The sequence below is a fragment of the Camelus ferus genome, chromosome X (genome assembly GCF_009834535.1).
Source record: "Camelus ferus isolate YT-003-E chromosome X, BCGSAC_Cfer_1.0, whole genome shotgun sequence".
Taxonomy (NCBI): Eukaryota; Metazoa; Chordata; class Mammalia; order Artiodactyla; family Camelidae; genus Camelus; species Camelus ferus.
In genome coordinates, this window is record NC_045732.1 from 72,583,191 (window position 1) to 72,596,784 (window position 13,594).

The 13,594-nt window shown below is 40.2% G+C and overlaps 2 protein-coding genes across 5 annotated transcripts in view; one reads left to right on the plus strand and one right to left on the minus strand.

The window, feature by feature from the left end:
- RTL4 (retrotransposon Gag like 4) overlaps positions 1-9,361 on the plus strand; it is a 158,186-nt gene extending 148,825 nt beyond the window's left edge. The window contains exons 3-4 of the transcript XR_004317805.1: positions 7,845-7,901; positions 8,476-9,361. The gene's annotated coding sequence lies outside the window, so the exon portion shown is untranslated. The remainder of the gene's footprint in view (positions 1-7,844; positions 7,902-8,475) is intronic.
- The window catches only part of LHFPL1 (LHFPL tetraspan subfamily member 1), a 161,504-nt gene that overhangs the window by 36,110 nt on the left and 111,800 nt on the right, over positions 1-13,594 (minus strand). The gene's annotated exons all lie outside the window — the stretch shown is intronic.

Consider the following 13,594-nt stretch of genomic DNA (forward strand, 5'->3'; position numbering starts at 1 on the left):
ATGCAGAAACAGAGTCTCAGAGCCAGTAAGCAGTGAGATCAGAGTCACCAAGATTCACACTCAGGTTTGCCTGGCTCTAAAGCCTCAACTTCTAAGCACTATGACATAAATAATTAAACCACAAGACAGCCCATAAGACAAACCTGGAAGAGATCCCCAAAAGTCAACCAATTCAAGTGTTTCTCAAACTAGAGGGACTTGGGAGAGATGGAAGCCAATTAGAGATCCTAAAACGGAAGAAGACTGGATGGCAGTGATGAGGAGGATTTTGGTATATGCAGGGGCTTCTGGAACCAATCCCTTGTGGATACTGAGGGACAACTGTACAGGCTGATGCCAGCACTACTAGAAAAATGAAATTCAAGCCTGAATTTGGCAGACAGGACCCTCCACCTTATTTCTATCTATTCCTTGGACAACCACTTATTAAGCAACTATGGGCAAGGCACTGTGCTAGGCATATGTAGACAATGAATAAGATATGGTCCCTATACTGAGCAAGATTATTTTCTAAGGCAGGGGTCAACAAACTTTTTCTGCAGTGATTCAGATAGTAAACGATTTAGGCTTTGAAGGCCATGTAGACTCTGTTGCAACTACTCAACTCTACCATCGTAGTGTCAAATTAGCCATAGATAACACATTAAATAAATAGACCAACAGAAATTTATATACAGAAATAGGCAGTGGTCTGGACTTGACCGGGGGGCCAGAGTTTGCCAACTCCTGCCCTAAGGCGTAGGGCTTAACCTTGGCTGCACAATAGAATCACCTGGAGAACTTTAAACAATGCTAACATCTGGGTCTCACTCTCAAAAATTGTCATTCAATTGGTGTGACATGGGGCTTAGATCAGGACTCTTGAAAAGTTCCCAAATGATTTTAATGTGCTAATAATATTAAGAACCACTGCTTTAAAGGGAAACAGATTTATTAATAGCACTACTACAAAACATGGGCCAGAATGAAGGTGTGAATAGGTACCATGGGAATGTAGAAAAAATTGGTTTCAACTGAAGAAATCAGGTTAGTCTTCCTGGAGGAGGTGGCACATGAGCACCAGGCAAAGCAATCCAGGCAACAGTAAGGTATTTCTACTATTGCTACTGCTACTACTACTACCACCACTACCCATAATCATATACCAAATACTTCTCTAGGAGCTTTCTATGCATTAAGGCACTGAAATCTCACAACAATCCTCTGAGTTAGGTATTATCATTATTGTCATTTTATGAAAGAGGAAAATTGAAACCTAAAGACATTGAGAAACTTATCTAGATCACACAGATATAGATATAGATATCTATATCTATATATAGATATATATTATAAGACATGGCACCATTAAACTCCTAGAAGAGGCCATAGGCAAAACATTCCCAGACATTAATCATAGCAATATTTTCTTTGATCGGTCTCCCAGGGAAAAAGAAAAGCAAAAATAAATAGGGCTTAATCAAACTTAAAATCTTTTGCACAGTCAAGGAAACCATCAACAAAAAGACAAACTACAGAATGGGAGAAAATATTTGTAAATGATGCAACTGACAAGGAGTTAATATCCAAAATACACAAACAGCTCATACACTCAGTAATGAACAAATAACACAATAAAAAAAAATGTGCAGAAGACCTAAATAGACATTTCTCCAAAGAAGACATACAGATGGCCAAAAGGCACATGAAAAGATGCTCAACACTGCTAGTTATTAGAGAAATGCAAGTCAAAAGCACAATGAGGTATCACCTCACACTGGTCAGAATGGCTATCATCAAAAAGCTACAAATAATATATACTGGAGAGTTTGTGGGGAAAAGGGAACCCTCCCTACACTGTTGGTGGGAATGTAAATTTTTGTAGCCACTGGAAAACACTATAGAGTTTCCTTAAAAAACTGAAAATAGACCTACCCTATGACCCATTAATTCCATGCCTGGATATAAATCCAAACAAGATGAAAACTAATTTGAAAAGATACATGCGCTGCAATGTTCATAGCAGCAATATTTACACAATAGCCAAGACATGGAAACAACCTAAATGTCTGTCGACAGATGACTGGATAAAGAAGCTGTGGTATTTTATACAGTGGAATACTACTCAGCCATAAAAAAGAATAAAATAATGCCATTTGCAGCAACATGGATGGACCTAGAGAATTAAGTAAGACAGGGAAAGACAAAGAAAAGTATATGATATCACTTATATGTATAATCTAAAAAAAAATACAAATGAATCTATATACAAAACCAAAACAGACTCATAGACATAGAAAACAAACTTATGATTACTACAGGGGAAAGAGATGGAGGATGGGATAAGTTAGGCGTATGGGATTAACAGATACAAACTACTATATGTATAACAGATGGGCAACAAGGACCTACTGTAGAGCACAGGGAACTATATTCAATATATTGTAATAACCTATAATGGAAAATAATCTGAAAAATATATATATATATATGTAACTGAGTCTCTCTGCTGTACACCTGAAACTAACACAACACCATAAATCAACTATAGTTTTTAAAAAGCAAGATAGTTGTTACCTTTGGTAGCAAGGAGCGAGGCAAAGGAATGGGACAGAGTAGGAACATATAAGTAGATGTACATGTGTTGGTAATGTTCTAGTTTTTTTCCACTGGGCAGTAGTTTCACAGTTTTTTATCATATTAGATTTATAAATAAAGCCATGCATTGGCCAATGATGATAACATATCATGAACCAAGGAGTATGTAAATATATACATAATCAGGTATAAAAAGAGAGGAGAGGGGAGAGGAAGGGGGACAGAGAAAAAGTTGGAGAATTGGGAAGATTCAGGAGTATTTATTTACCTTAAAATGTTCCCCACTCACCCTTGGTCCCCAACAGCTCTTCACCAACCCTACCTGTCCTACACAGTCACCCCAAAAGTAGGATTATCAGGGTCTCAGGTGGGCTTTATGTTCTTGGGCGGTCCTTGTGCCTTGAGGCATTGGCATTAACACTGGGAGGCTGCAGCCACCGGGCAAGGCAGAGGAGTGGGTTTCTCAGGCTTGCCAAGTTGACATGTACTTCCTCTTTGCTGCCAGCATCATCAAGAGGAGGTGGCTGACAACAGGGCCCCCCGTGGTATCCTAGCTCTACATTTCCTCTCCTCTTTGTGCTATTACTTTGCCCTAAATGATCACAGTTATCTGATCGCCTTGGAGGAACAAGGGAGACATTGAACTGGATGGCACTTTGACCCAGAACCCCTTCTGTACCTGTTAACTTCCTTCATAGTTCCCATCTTTCATTCATTATTGTCCTGAGAGCAGAGCCAAAATGTAGGGCCCCAAAGCAAAGACTGTGGAGGAGGAGTGGCCAGGAACAGTTATTTTTCTTATTTCCTCATTTGATCCAGCACCCATAGACAGATATCAAGTGAGATAAAGCTGCAGCAAAGCTTGTGATGGGGCCTCCATGATACCTGCAAACACTCCAGAAATGGTCCCAGGTGGGCAGCAGAGCCTTAGAGAGGGCTCACCGTCTAATGCGCTGTACCCTAAGGCTTGCTGCAGCAGGGTTGGCCTTTCTCCTCTGGCACTGTCTGGCCTTGCCTGAGCTCTTTGAGGCACAAGCCCTGTTACCACTCCCTTCCCCTCTCAATGGCCCCTGGCTTGTCACCTTCTCATCCCCCCTCTGCTACTTCTCAATAATTTTTCCTTCTCACATCTCTATTTATGTTTTCCCTTTTTGTGTCCTGAACTTTTGCTTTCCTGTTTTTTTCTTTCCTTCTTTTTTATTTCTGTTATCATCCACTGTAGCATCCCCTACTCCCTTCTATCTTGGGTTTCCTACCCCTGGCATCACATTGTCTCTTCCCTTCCCTTCCCACTCTCTGTCTCTCTGTCTGCTTCTCTCTCTCTCTCTGCACCTCCTCCCCTCTCTTTCTCACACACACAAATGATATTATTTTTTAGCAGCAGAGCATCTTCATTCTCTATATTTCCTTTCCTCTTCCTAGTCCCCAGTTTCTCTTATTCAAAATTAAAATGGATGGGAGCCAAATCCCTTATACTACCAATATGAGGTGACAAAGTTAGAACAGTCAGCCCCTAGGAAGTACTTCTACTGGAATCCTCAAGGGGCTACATTTTCACAACAGGCACACGAAGCATATATGTAGGGGTGTGTGTTTGGCCATGCTGTGGGTGGAGGGTGCTAGACTGGTAGAGCTCCCTATGTCTGCGTTATCACCAGCCCCAAAATGCTGGATCTGGAGCCCATTCCAAGGCCAAATCTGGCCATTGAACAGATGCCCTTGTTATAAAGACAGCCAGTGAACCAAAGCAAAGAGCAAGTTAATTCCCCAAAGGAATCATATTAGACCATCTTTATGGAGAGGTCGGGACAGGTCAGCCAGCTCAGCAAAGAAAAGCAGCTGGTGGAGAGGGAGTACATTCAGGCTCCTTTTGTCTGCTTAGCAAGTAAGGGCCAGTCCTGAAAATTGCTTGGGTTTCCAAATGAAGGTTCTTTGAAATTGTAGCCATAGCTCTCCCATTTAAGGAATCCATGGGCATATGTGTCCTAGCACACACAGATGCCAAGGGTTGACCTGAAGAGTGCGGGGGGGGGAGCAGTCGTGGGAGCAGGGAATCATTGAAGTTGTCAGCAAAGGAATTCACTCATTCTCCTCAGCAGTTTTGAGAATAATAATAGTATCAATTGTACCACTTACTGTGTGCTATGAAACAGGTACTGTTCTTTTCCGAAGAGGAAATTGAGGCTCAGAGAAGTCAATTAACTTGCTTCCGGTTAACAGCAAATTAGTGACTAAACCAGCTTTCAGGAAGCTGCCAGGCTTAGGATGAGTGTTAGAAAATGGGGCAGGGTATAGGGGTATACGGTGACATCACTACTAGGGGCACTGAGATGCAGGATAGAGATTAGGGTGAGGCAAGTGAGGCACCTAGGGTGCCAACTTTAAGGAGGCATCACTCTTAGTTTGCTGGCCCTGCATTTGCACAGTGCTGAGAGTGTGAGCCCTGGTCACCTCACTATTTCATCACTGTCCTAGCCCTGCTTGGATGGATCAGTTTGTACAGAACTAAAGGAAAAGCCCTAGGTTGGAAATGAATTTTACACCTGAATTTGTGCATTTCAGTTGAGGTTGCTATAATTTTTTTGAGGATGCTATAGTTTTAATCTAGTTGAGCACTGAGCATGTAAATTAGAGGATTATTATATTAGTCTTAAAGGTTAATTGCTGTGACAAACAACCTCAACGTCTTAGGGACTTAACATAGTAAAAAGTTTATTTCTTACTCACTCCTTTGTCCTAAGATATTTGGCAGGTAGACCCAGTCTCCTCCCATCATCTTCTAGGGGCTTAGTGCCCTCCATTACAGACTTCACATCCAACTAGGAGGTAAAGGGAGAGGAATATGAGGAGGACCTCGGGGGAGATTTTATGGGCCAGACCTGGAAGTCATGTACACCCCTTCCATTCACATTCCATCAGTCAAAATGCAGTCATGTGGCCCCACCTAACTGCAATGCAGTCTTACAGGACACCAAAGGAGAGAATATAGATGAGAGGCAGTGGTAAAAAATTAGCCTGTCTCTGTCAGAGAGCTATAACCCAGGAGCCTGTACCTGTGTGCACATGTAGGTACTGTAAGCAACAAGCTTGCAATGACACAGCATGCAAATGGGAGCCACAGGTAGTGTTAATCATTGACGGAGCTAGGAATTGACCTCAGTTCCACTTGACCCTAAACGCTACTACTAATAATAGCAGCTAATATTTGCTGAGCACTTACTATGTCCCAGGCATTATTCTAAAGGTCTTACATATGCATTAAGTCATTTGTCTTCACAAAACCCCAATGAGATAGCTGCTACCATTATCCTCAGTTTATGGATAAGGAAACCAAGAATCAGACAGATTAAAAAAAGACTTGTTCAAGGTCACACAGCTGGTGAGTGATGAAGTTGGGATAGAAACTCATGTTCTTACTAAGTATTTTGAGGAAGATACTAGTCTTTGTGCATCTGGGGACATATGAAAGATAAGAGAATTAGTTCTGGCCATGGAAGGAATTGATTGGCTTGTAGTTTGAGATGTTAGGCATCCACATATGATATATTTAAATAAAAATATGCTACACTATGCTTTGGGATAAGAATCTGTGGAGTGTATGTTAATACTATGGGAGAAGGATTCATGGAATTGGTAAGACTATCATGGTATTTAGAAGGTAGTGGGTACTGATCATCATAGTTTTAGCATTGCTCTAAATCCATACAATGGAATACTAATCAGCTATAAAAAGGAAGGAAATTCTGACACATGCTACAACATGATTGCAACTTGAAAATGTTATGCTAAGTGAAAGAAGCCAGACCCCAAGGTCATATATTATATGATTCCATTTACATGAAATATTCTGAATAAGTAAATCCACAGAGACAGAAAGCTGATTAGTGCTTTCCAGGGGCTAGGGTGAGACTGACTGCTTAATGGGTATGGGGTTTTCTTTTGGGATGGTGAAAATGTTCTGGAAGTAGACAGTGGTGATGACTCCACAACATTGCAAATTATACTAAATGGCACTAAGGTTAAATTCCATGTTATATTTATTTCACCACAATGAAAAAAAGTCCTGACTCTCACCTATACAAGGAGGGCCTTCATGAGATTTTAAAACAGGATCAGAATGAAAACTTGAGTATATTATTACATGACAAAAGGAAGCCACAAAGAGACAAAAAAAATTGTTTGATTCCACTTATATGAAGTATCTTAACTAGTCAAATACAAAGAGACAAAAAGTAGAATGGTGATTACCAGGAGCTGGGGGGAGGAGGAAATAGGGAATTGTTGTTTAGTGCATATAGAGTTTAAGTTTTGCAAGATGAAAAGTTCTAGAGATTTGATGCACAACAATGTGAATATACTTAACACTACAGAACTGTACACTTAAAATGGTTTAGATGGTAAATTTTATGTTCTGTGTTTTCACAATGATTTTAAAACATATATACAGGATCTGAGGGGTAGAATCCTAGGGATTCTGGCTCTATTAGAGGTTCTTACTAAAAAGATGTTTATTAAAAGAAAACAACCTTGTGGCCTAGTGTCTTAAAAGCCAATTGTCTCAACCCATTTACTAATGTTACCTGAGACCTAGTGATACCCCAAATTTTCTAGATCTATGTTTATATTTTTCTGTAGCTAATTAGGAGCCATGGACGAATTAATCTGTTAATTGCCTAGTATAACCTTAATGGCTGGAAGGCCTCTTTTACTTCCTGTCCTTCTTCCTGTTTTTCTATGTGTTGACTGATTTATTGCATAGATATTCTTTAATCAAGACAAATGATGAGCAAAATCAATCAGTATTATTCCTTATGAACTGGTTTGGTAAGAAATTTAATTGTGGGGAGAGGAGAGTGACACTATTACTTCAGATTGTGTGTGAATTTCAATAATATAGGCAGGTGGAATCATAAATGAGTGCATATGTCCTTTACAAGAAGACTCATCAGAGAGCTGCTAGCCTGACTGCCAGCCATACTAGTTTCTTGAGTTCTGTCCCATATTGTTTAAGGATAGAAAGAATGGTACACTTCCCAACATGGAAAGCCTGGGAAAGCATGTGTGCTTTGGAGTCAAAAAGCCCTAAGCTTAAAATCTGCGTGAACTTAGACTTGTCACTTACTCTCCACAAGCCTTAAATTTCCCATCTGTTAGGGACTGTACTTTGTGAAGTTCTTTGGAGGATGACATGAGATAATACATGTAAAGGGTTTAGCCAGATTCTGGCACCTGAAAATGAGACAATAAATTTTGCTTGTTCTTTTCAGTATGAGAAGCTGGCCTTTACCTACAAGGAGAAGAATTCAGAGGCACTAGTACAACTGGTAAGTTCAGTCCAGAGAGCCACATTAGTTTCCTTCTACTCTAAAACATCCAACATCTGTATTTACCTCCCATCCTGAATAGAACTTTCTGAACTATTTCTCACTATCTGCCTTCTCTCTTACATAAACACAAGTTCTTGCTTACCCAGTGAATTCAGAGCTATAGGTGTTCTCCCCTGAATATTCCCATACTCAGGCTTTCCATTTCTTCTTTCAAGCTTTCTCTCAACATTCCCGTTATCATGATTTTGTCTCACATCTTTACATGCCATATTCACTCCATTTTTCCTGTTTTTCAAATAGCTCCTGCAACTGGCCTTCATGCAGTCAAAGGTAGCGCAAAATCTTCTTGGGTACTTTCCAAACACTCATTCACACTCACTCTCCCAAAGCTTTCAATTTCTGCACTATGTTCCTTCTTTGCTGCAAAGGATTTAGGATTGCATCTGTGTGCTGTTTTCACATTTTTTAACCATGCAAGCAGTTATGCAATCCATATACAACATTACCATTTGTCTAGATGGTAGGCGTCTCAAGGGCAGCGATCATGATTGATGGTTCATCTTTTCAACAGATGAAACAGACCATGATGTATGCAGAGAACCATCTGTGGAAAAACATCTCCAAAAGCCAGGCAGAGAGTGTGCAGGTACTGTCAGTCAGACGTGGATCAGACAAAAAGGACCAGCTAATACTCAATAGCCCAAATCTTAAATCCTCGTGCTTTTCACCACCATTTCTTTGCAGACAAAATGCAATCCTACAGGCTTTGAACTGGTGAGGAGGAGGGAAAGCCTCTTCCCAGGTTTAATTCAGACCCAGTTAGGGAATAATCTCTATCAGTGATCAAAGTAGAAGAAGCAATTTCTCTACACTTAGTAGGAGGTTGTGTGCCCTTGGCAAGTTCCTTAGTCTCAACTTCTTCCTCTGTACAATGGGGATGATAAACAATAGTACCCACTTTACAAGATTTGTTGTAAGGCTTAAATGACATGCGAATCAATTAGTACAGGGCCTGCCACGTATTACCTACTCAGCAAGTGTGCCTGCTGCTGCTGAGGATGAGGATGAGGATGAGGATATTAAGAAGGCGTCCTTGAAGAAGGCCTGTCTTAGTCTTTCATACTGAAAATTACCAACCAGTCAATCGTTTCAACCAGGCTAACTTTCCACCATGCAGAATGAGCATGTATGAATCTTGGACTGTTTTTTGGAGCATGTGTATATAGGATAAACTATCTCCCAGTGTCCCCTTCTGAGGGATTACAGCCAAGGGGCATTATTAAATTTGTTTCTGATGGCATAGTTGAAAAAGACAGCTTCATTAACTCCCAGATACCCCTCCTACTAGCTGTGGTACATACTGTCATCTCTGCAGCCTCTGAGTAAACTCCTGAGACTCTAGCCTGCATAGTGGGCACACTGACCCAGGCAAGTAAAGTTGGGCTCCCTTAACCACCCACTAGATTTCTTTCTGACAAAAAAAAAAAAAAAAAACAACTAAGTATAATGCAAGCTCTGTTACCATAAGACTGAGATTCTAAAAATCAAGTTTAACATCGGCTTCATGAGGCATGGTTCTGGTCCTTGAGAACTTTCCTACCAGATGGAAAGCATTCTCTTTCTGTCACCTCAGTTTTGTCTTTTTACCTTTTAGTCTCTCTAATATTCATTAATATTTTGTATACAACAGGGGTTTTTAATTATACACATGGGTAATAGCAAAAAAATAAAATAAAATCCATAAGGCACCTCCCTGACACAAGCACTACTACTATTTGCTACAGTCCTCCCTGCAGCTTGCTCTGCCGTGCAGTGGGCTGTGTGCATGGCTGCAATCATCTTGAAACAGTGTGATGTGATAGGAGGAAAATGGACTGGGGGGGTCAGATAAACCTGGATTCACGTCCTGCTTTGTCACGCATGCGACGTGTGAATTTGGCCTGCTTTCTTAATCTCTCTCAGATTGTTTCCTCATCCACACAATGAAAGTGAATAGTACCTACTTCACAGGGTTGTTGTAAAATGTACAGCTGATAACATGTGCGAAAATGAAAATGCTCAAAACATAAAATGAAATTTTCACATAAGCACTTTATTCCTCACTGATTGGCAATGACTTGTTCATTTATTCATTCAGTCAATAACCAGTTGTTGAATATCTACAGTATGCACCCTTTCTCGTTTATCTAGTAAGTTTTGGACAAGGACCCGTTTGAGTGCTGTATACTTTTGTTATTGTTGATTTGCTTATTCACTCACATACTATCATGTTTGCTTTTTTTTTAACTGAAGTCTGGTCAAGTTACAATGTGTCAGTTTCTGGTGTACAGCATAATATTTCAGTCATACATATACATACATATATTCCTTTTCATATTCTTTTTCATTATAGGTTCCTACAAGATATGGAATATAGTTCCCTGTGCTATACAGAAGAAACTTGTTGTTTATCTATTTTATATACAGTAGTGTGTATCTGCAAATCTGCAAATCGCAAACTCCAATTTATCCCTTCCCCACCCACTTTCTGCCCTGGTAACCATAAGTTTGTTTTCTATGTCTGTGAATCTGTTTCTGTTTTGTAAATAAGTTCATTTGTACCTCCTTTAAAAAACAAACCTAACTACCAACACTTTTTAACCCCTGTCACGTTACAATATTTGTTTTAATATCTGCTTGAGCTGGTTGCTTCCCACTCCTCTCCTCCCTGCTATTGTGTTATCACCTGTTTTCTTCTTGTAAATTAATAATTAGTAAGATTGTTTAATATTTAGATACTTAAGAACCTTTAATAAATATAATGTTCTTTATGTTACTCTTGTAATTTGTATGAAATTACAATAAAACAGCAAATTACTAGGGGCCGACTAAGAATGATTTTCAATATTCTGCACATTTAAACTGTGTCTTAACTTAGGCCATCCAGCTAAAATCATGGCCTAGTCTGTAGGGATGGCAGTCAGAGAACATAATCACAAGCTGGGGCTGGAATCCCTAATCCACTACTTACTAATAATTTGACCTAGGACAGTTTCTACATCTGTAAAATCAGGATAGTAATTCCTAGCTCATGGGGTTGCCAAGGGGGTTAAATGAGGTAATGCAGGTAAAGCTCATATTGTACACTTACTAAGTGTACAATAAAAGAGAGCTGGCTAAAACCAATGTGATTTTGTACTTAACTCAGAGAGTTTAAGAAACTAAGCTGCAGTCCCATAGCTAGTACAGACAGATCCAGGACCAAACCCAGGTTTGTGTGACTTCAAAGCCCATGTTCCTCTTACTATATCATACTATCTCCATATGATTCTGAACATGTGATCTATTGCACTGCAAAAGAAAACTTTCAAATAAGTGCTCAACGAAAAGACAGCTAGTTACAACCACTGTGATCATATTATTTTTAAACTATGATATATTCCACGATCTTCCAAACCTACACCATCCTTCAAGCCTTGTTGTAGTGTAGACTTTAGGGCTAGAAGACAGTCCTACACCATTTATGAAGGCTACTCCAACAGATTCATTGAAATGGTGGCAGAATAGAGCGCTAGCAAACAGTGGTTCCACACTGCCTGGGTTGAAATCCAAGTGTTGCCACTCACTAGCAATGTGACCTTGAGCAAGTTCCCTGACTGATCTGGACCTCAGTTTCCTCATCTTTAAAATTGGGGTAAAATTCGTATCAAATTCAATACAATCACTGGGGGGATGAAGAATGTTAATAGTTTTAGGTACTTATAAAATATCTTCCACATATTTAGTGCTCAATAAATACTAGGTGGTTTTATTATTATTTGTCTCTCTTTGTTCTGATTTACTATAACACCTTTCATACTGGTACTGGATTACATGTAATTTTTAACATAATTATGCAGCGTTTTGATCTGTTAGGTGTGTATCATGTCTTCTCAACTAGATTTAAAGTTCCTAGGAAGAGGCACCATTTCGTAGGCTTTGAATCTCTCATAACATCTACACTGGGTACCTGCAAAACAAATCCTTGTGGAGTGAAATTGCAACACTAGCCTCAGTGCAAAGGATGGTCAAAAGAATCCTTGGTGTATTTTAAAATAACTTAGTGCCTTCATCATCTCCTATTGCTCTACAGAGAACCATCTTAAAGCTTCCAACCTGACAACTAATGACCAAATCCCCAGGAGCTCTGTGGTTTGCTTCATGGCCTGCCCTTCATGAGTCTCCAGTATGCAGAAAGAATGTAATTGAGAATTCAATCTTCTGCACACAAAACCTGCAGGTCTGAACTCTGATGACCCTTAGCTGGAAGTACATGGTACTGGTTCCCTGAAATGTAATTTCAGGAGAAGTTTAAAAAAATAACGGAAACACCCCAGGATTCGGGTATAGGGGCTGGAGAGGAATGGTTTGGTGGGCGGTGTGTCCTAGGGGATGGTCTATTTCAGGAATACAACCTGCAGGCTTTGTCCTAAGCCAGAGTGGAGGTTTGCAACATGGAGGAGGTTGCCAATCTGCACAGCGTCACAGATCCCAGCAAGCAGAAATTGTGTCATCATCTAAATTCAGGTTCTGGAACTAGGCAGCCTGTGTATGAAACCTGGCTCTGCCACTTGATAATTATGTGACCTTTCTTTTGGAAAGAAGGAGCAGAGAGTCAGAAAGCAAATGCTGACATTAGGAACATAGAGGGCCTTGGCTCAATAGCCCTATTGCTTTGGCCTCTTCTCATCTGAGATGTATGACCATGTCACCCGCTGCTCTCACTGTAAGCTGCTAGGGAGCCAAGACCTTGAGAAAGGCATATCGCAGGCACTCAATAAAGTGCCCAAACAAGTATTTTCCCTTCACATTTTGTCGTTACGTAGAATGCAGCATTGCATAATTAGAAAAATTACATGTAGCTACCAGCAAACCCTGGCGTCCTAGCCAAAGGTATTTTTATCCCTTACCCCCATCCTAAGTGTCTGCATCTCTAATCAAGCCTCCCTTCTTCTCCACGATCATTCATTTCCACTGTTCCATGAAACTTGCTTTCTCATCTAACAAATAACACTGTACTATAAGGGTATAACAGTATGTTTGTTGTGGGGGTTTTGGGGGATGCACACGGAGTGTGGATTACTTATACACATGTACGCATGTGTACGTGTGCACACAGAGCCCCAAAATGGACTATTTTTGTGGGTTATTTAAATTGATCACCCACATGAGTCCAAGGAAGCAGACTCATCACTTATCCATCTCATTCTGTACTCAGGAGACACATTCCAAGATTTGAGATAGGGAAGAAAGGGGATTTGTTTCAGAATATCACATTAAAAAAAAAAAGTAATTCCTCTGGCTCCTGAGCCAATAAAAACTCTCTGTGGCTTCCTCATTATCTGCTCGCATGGTTTTCAGAGCCACCCATCAAGGGAATTATTAATCTAAAACATGTGCATACATGTTGGCTTCTCTATTAACTGAGACAGATTCAAAAGGCACAGCCAAAAATAGGCTTCAAGGCATCTCTCACATGGACTCTTCCAGATTATGGTACTTCTGTCAGCTCCACAGGCCTCTTGGTCTAAAGCAGAGGGCTGGTGAGATTATAAATAACGGACCTGTCCATCAGCCTGGCCCATCCCTCAAGCATCTGTCCTGGTCCTTTTTCTTTCTCCTCCAAGTTAAACAGAATTTGTGGGAGCCCTTCCTTTATGGCAAAAATTCAT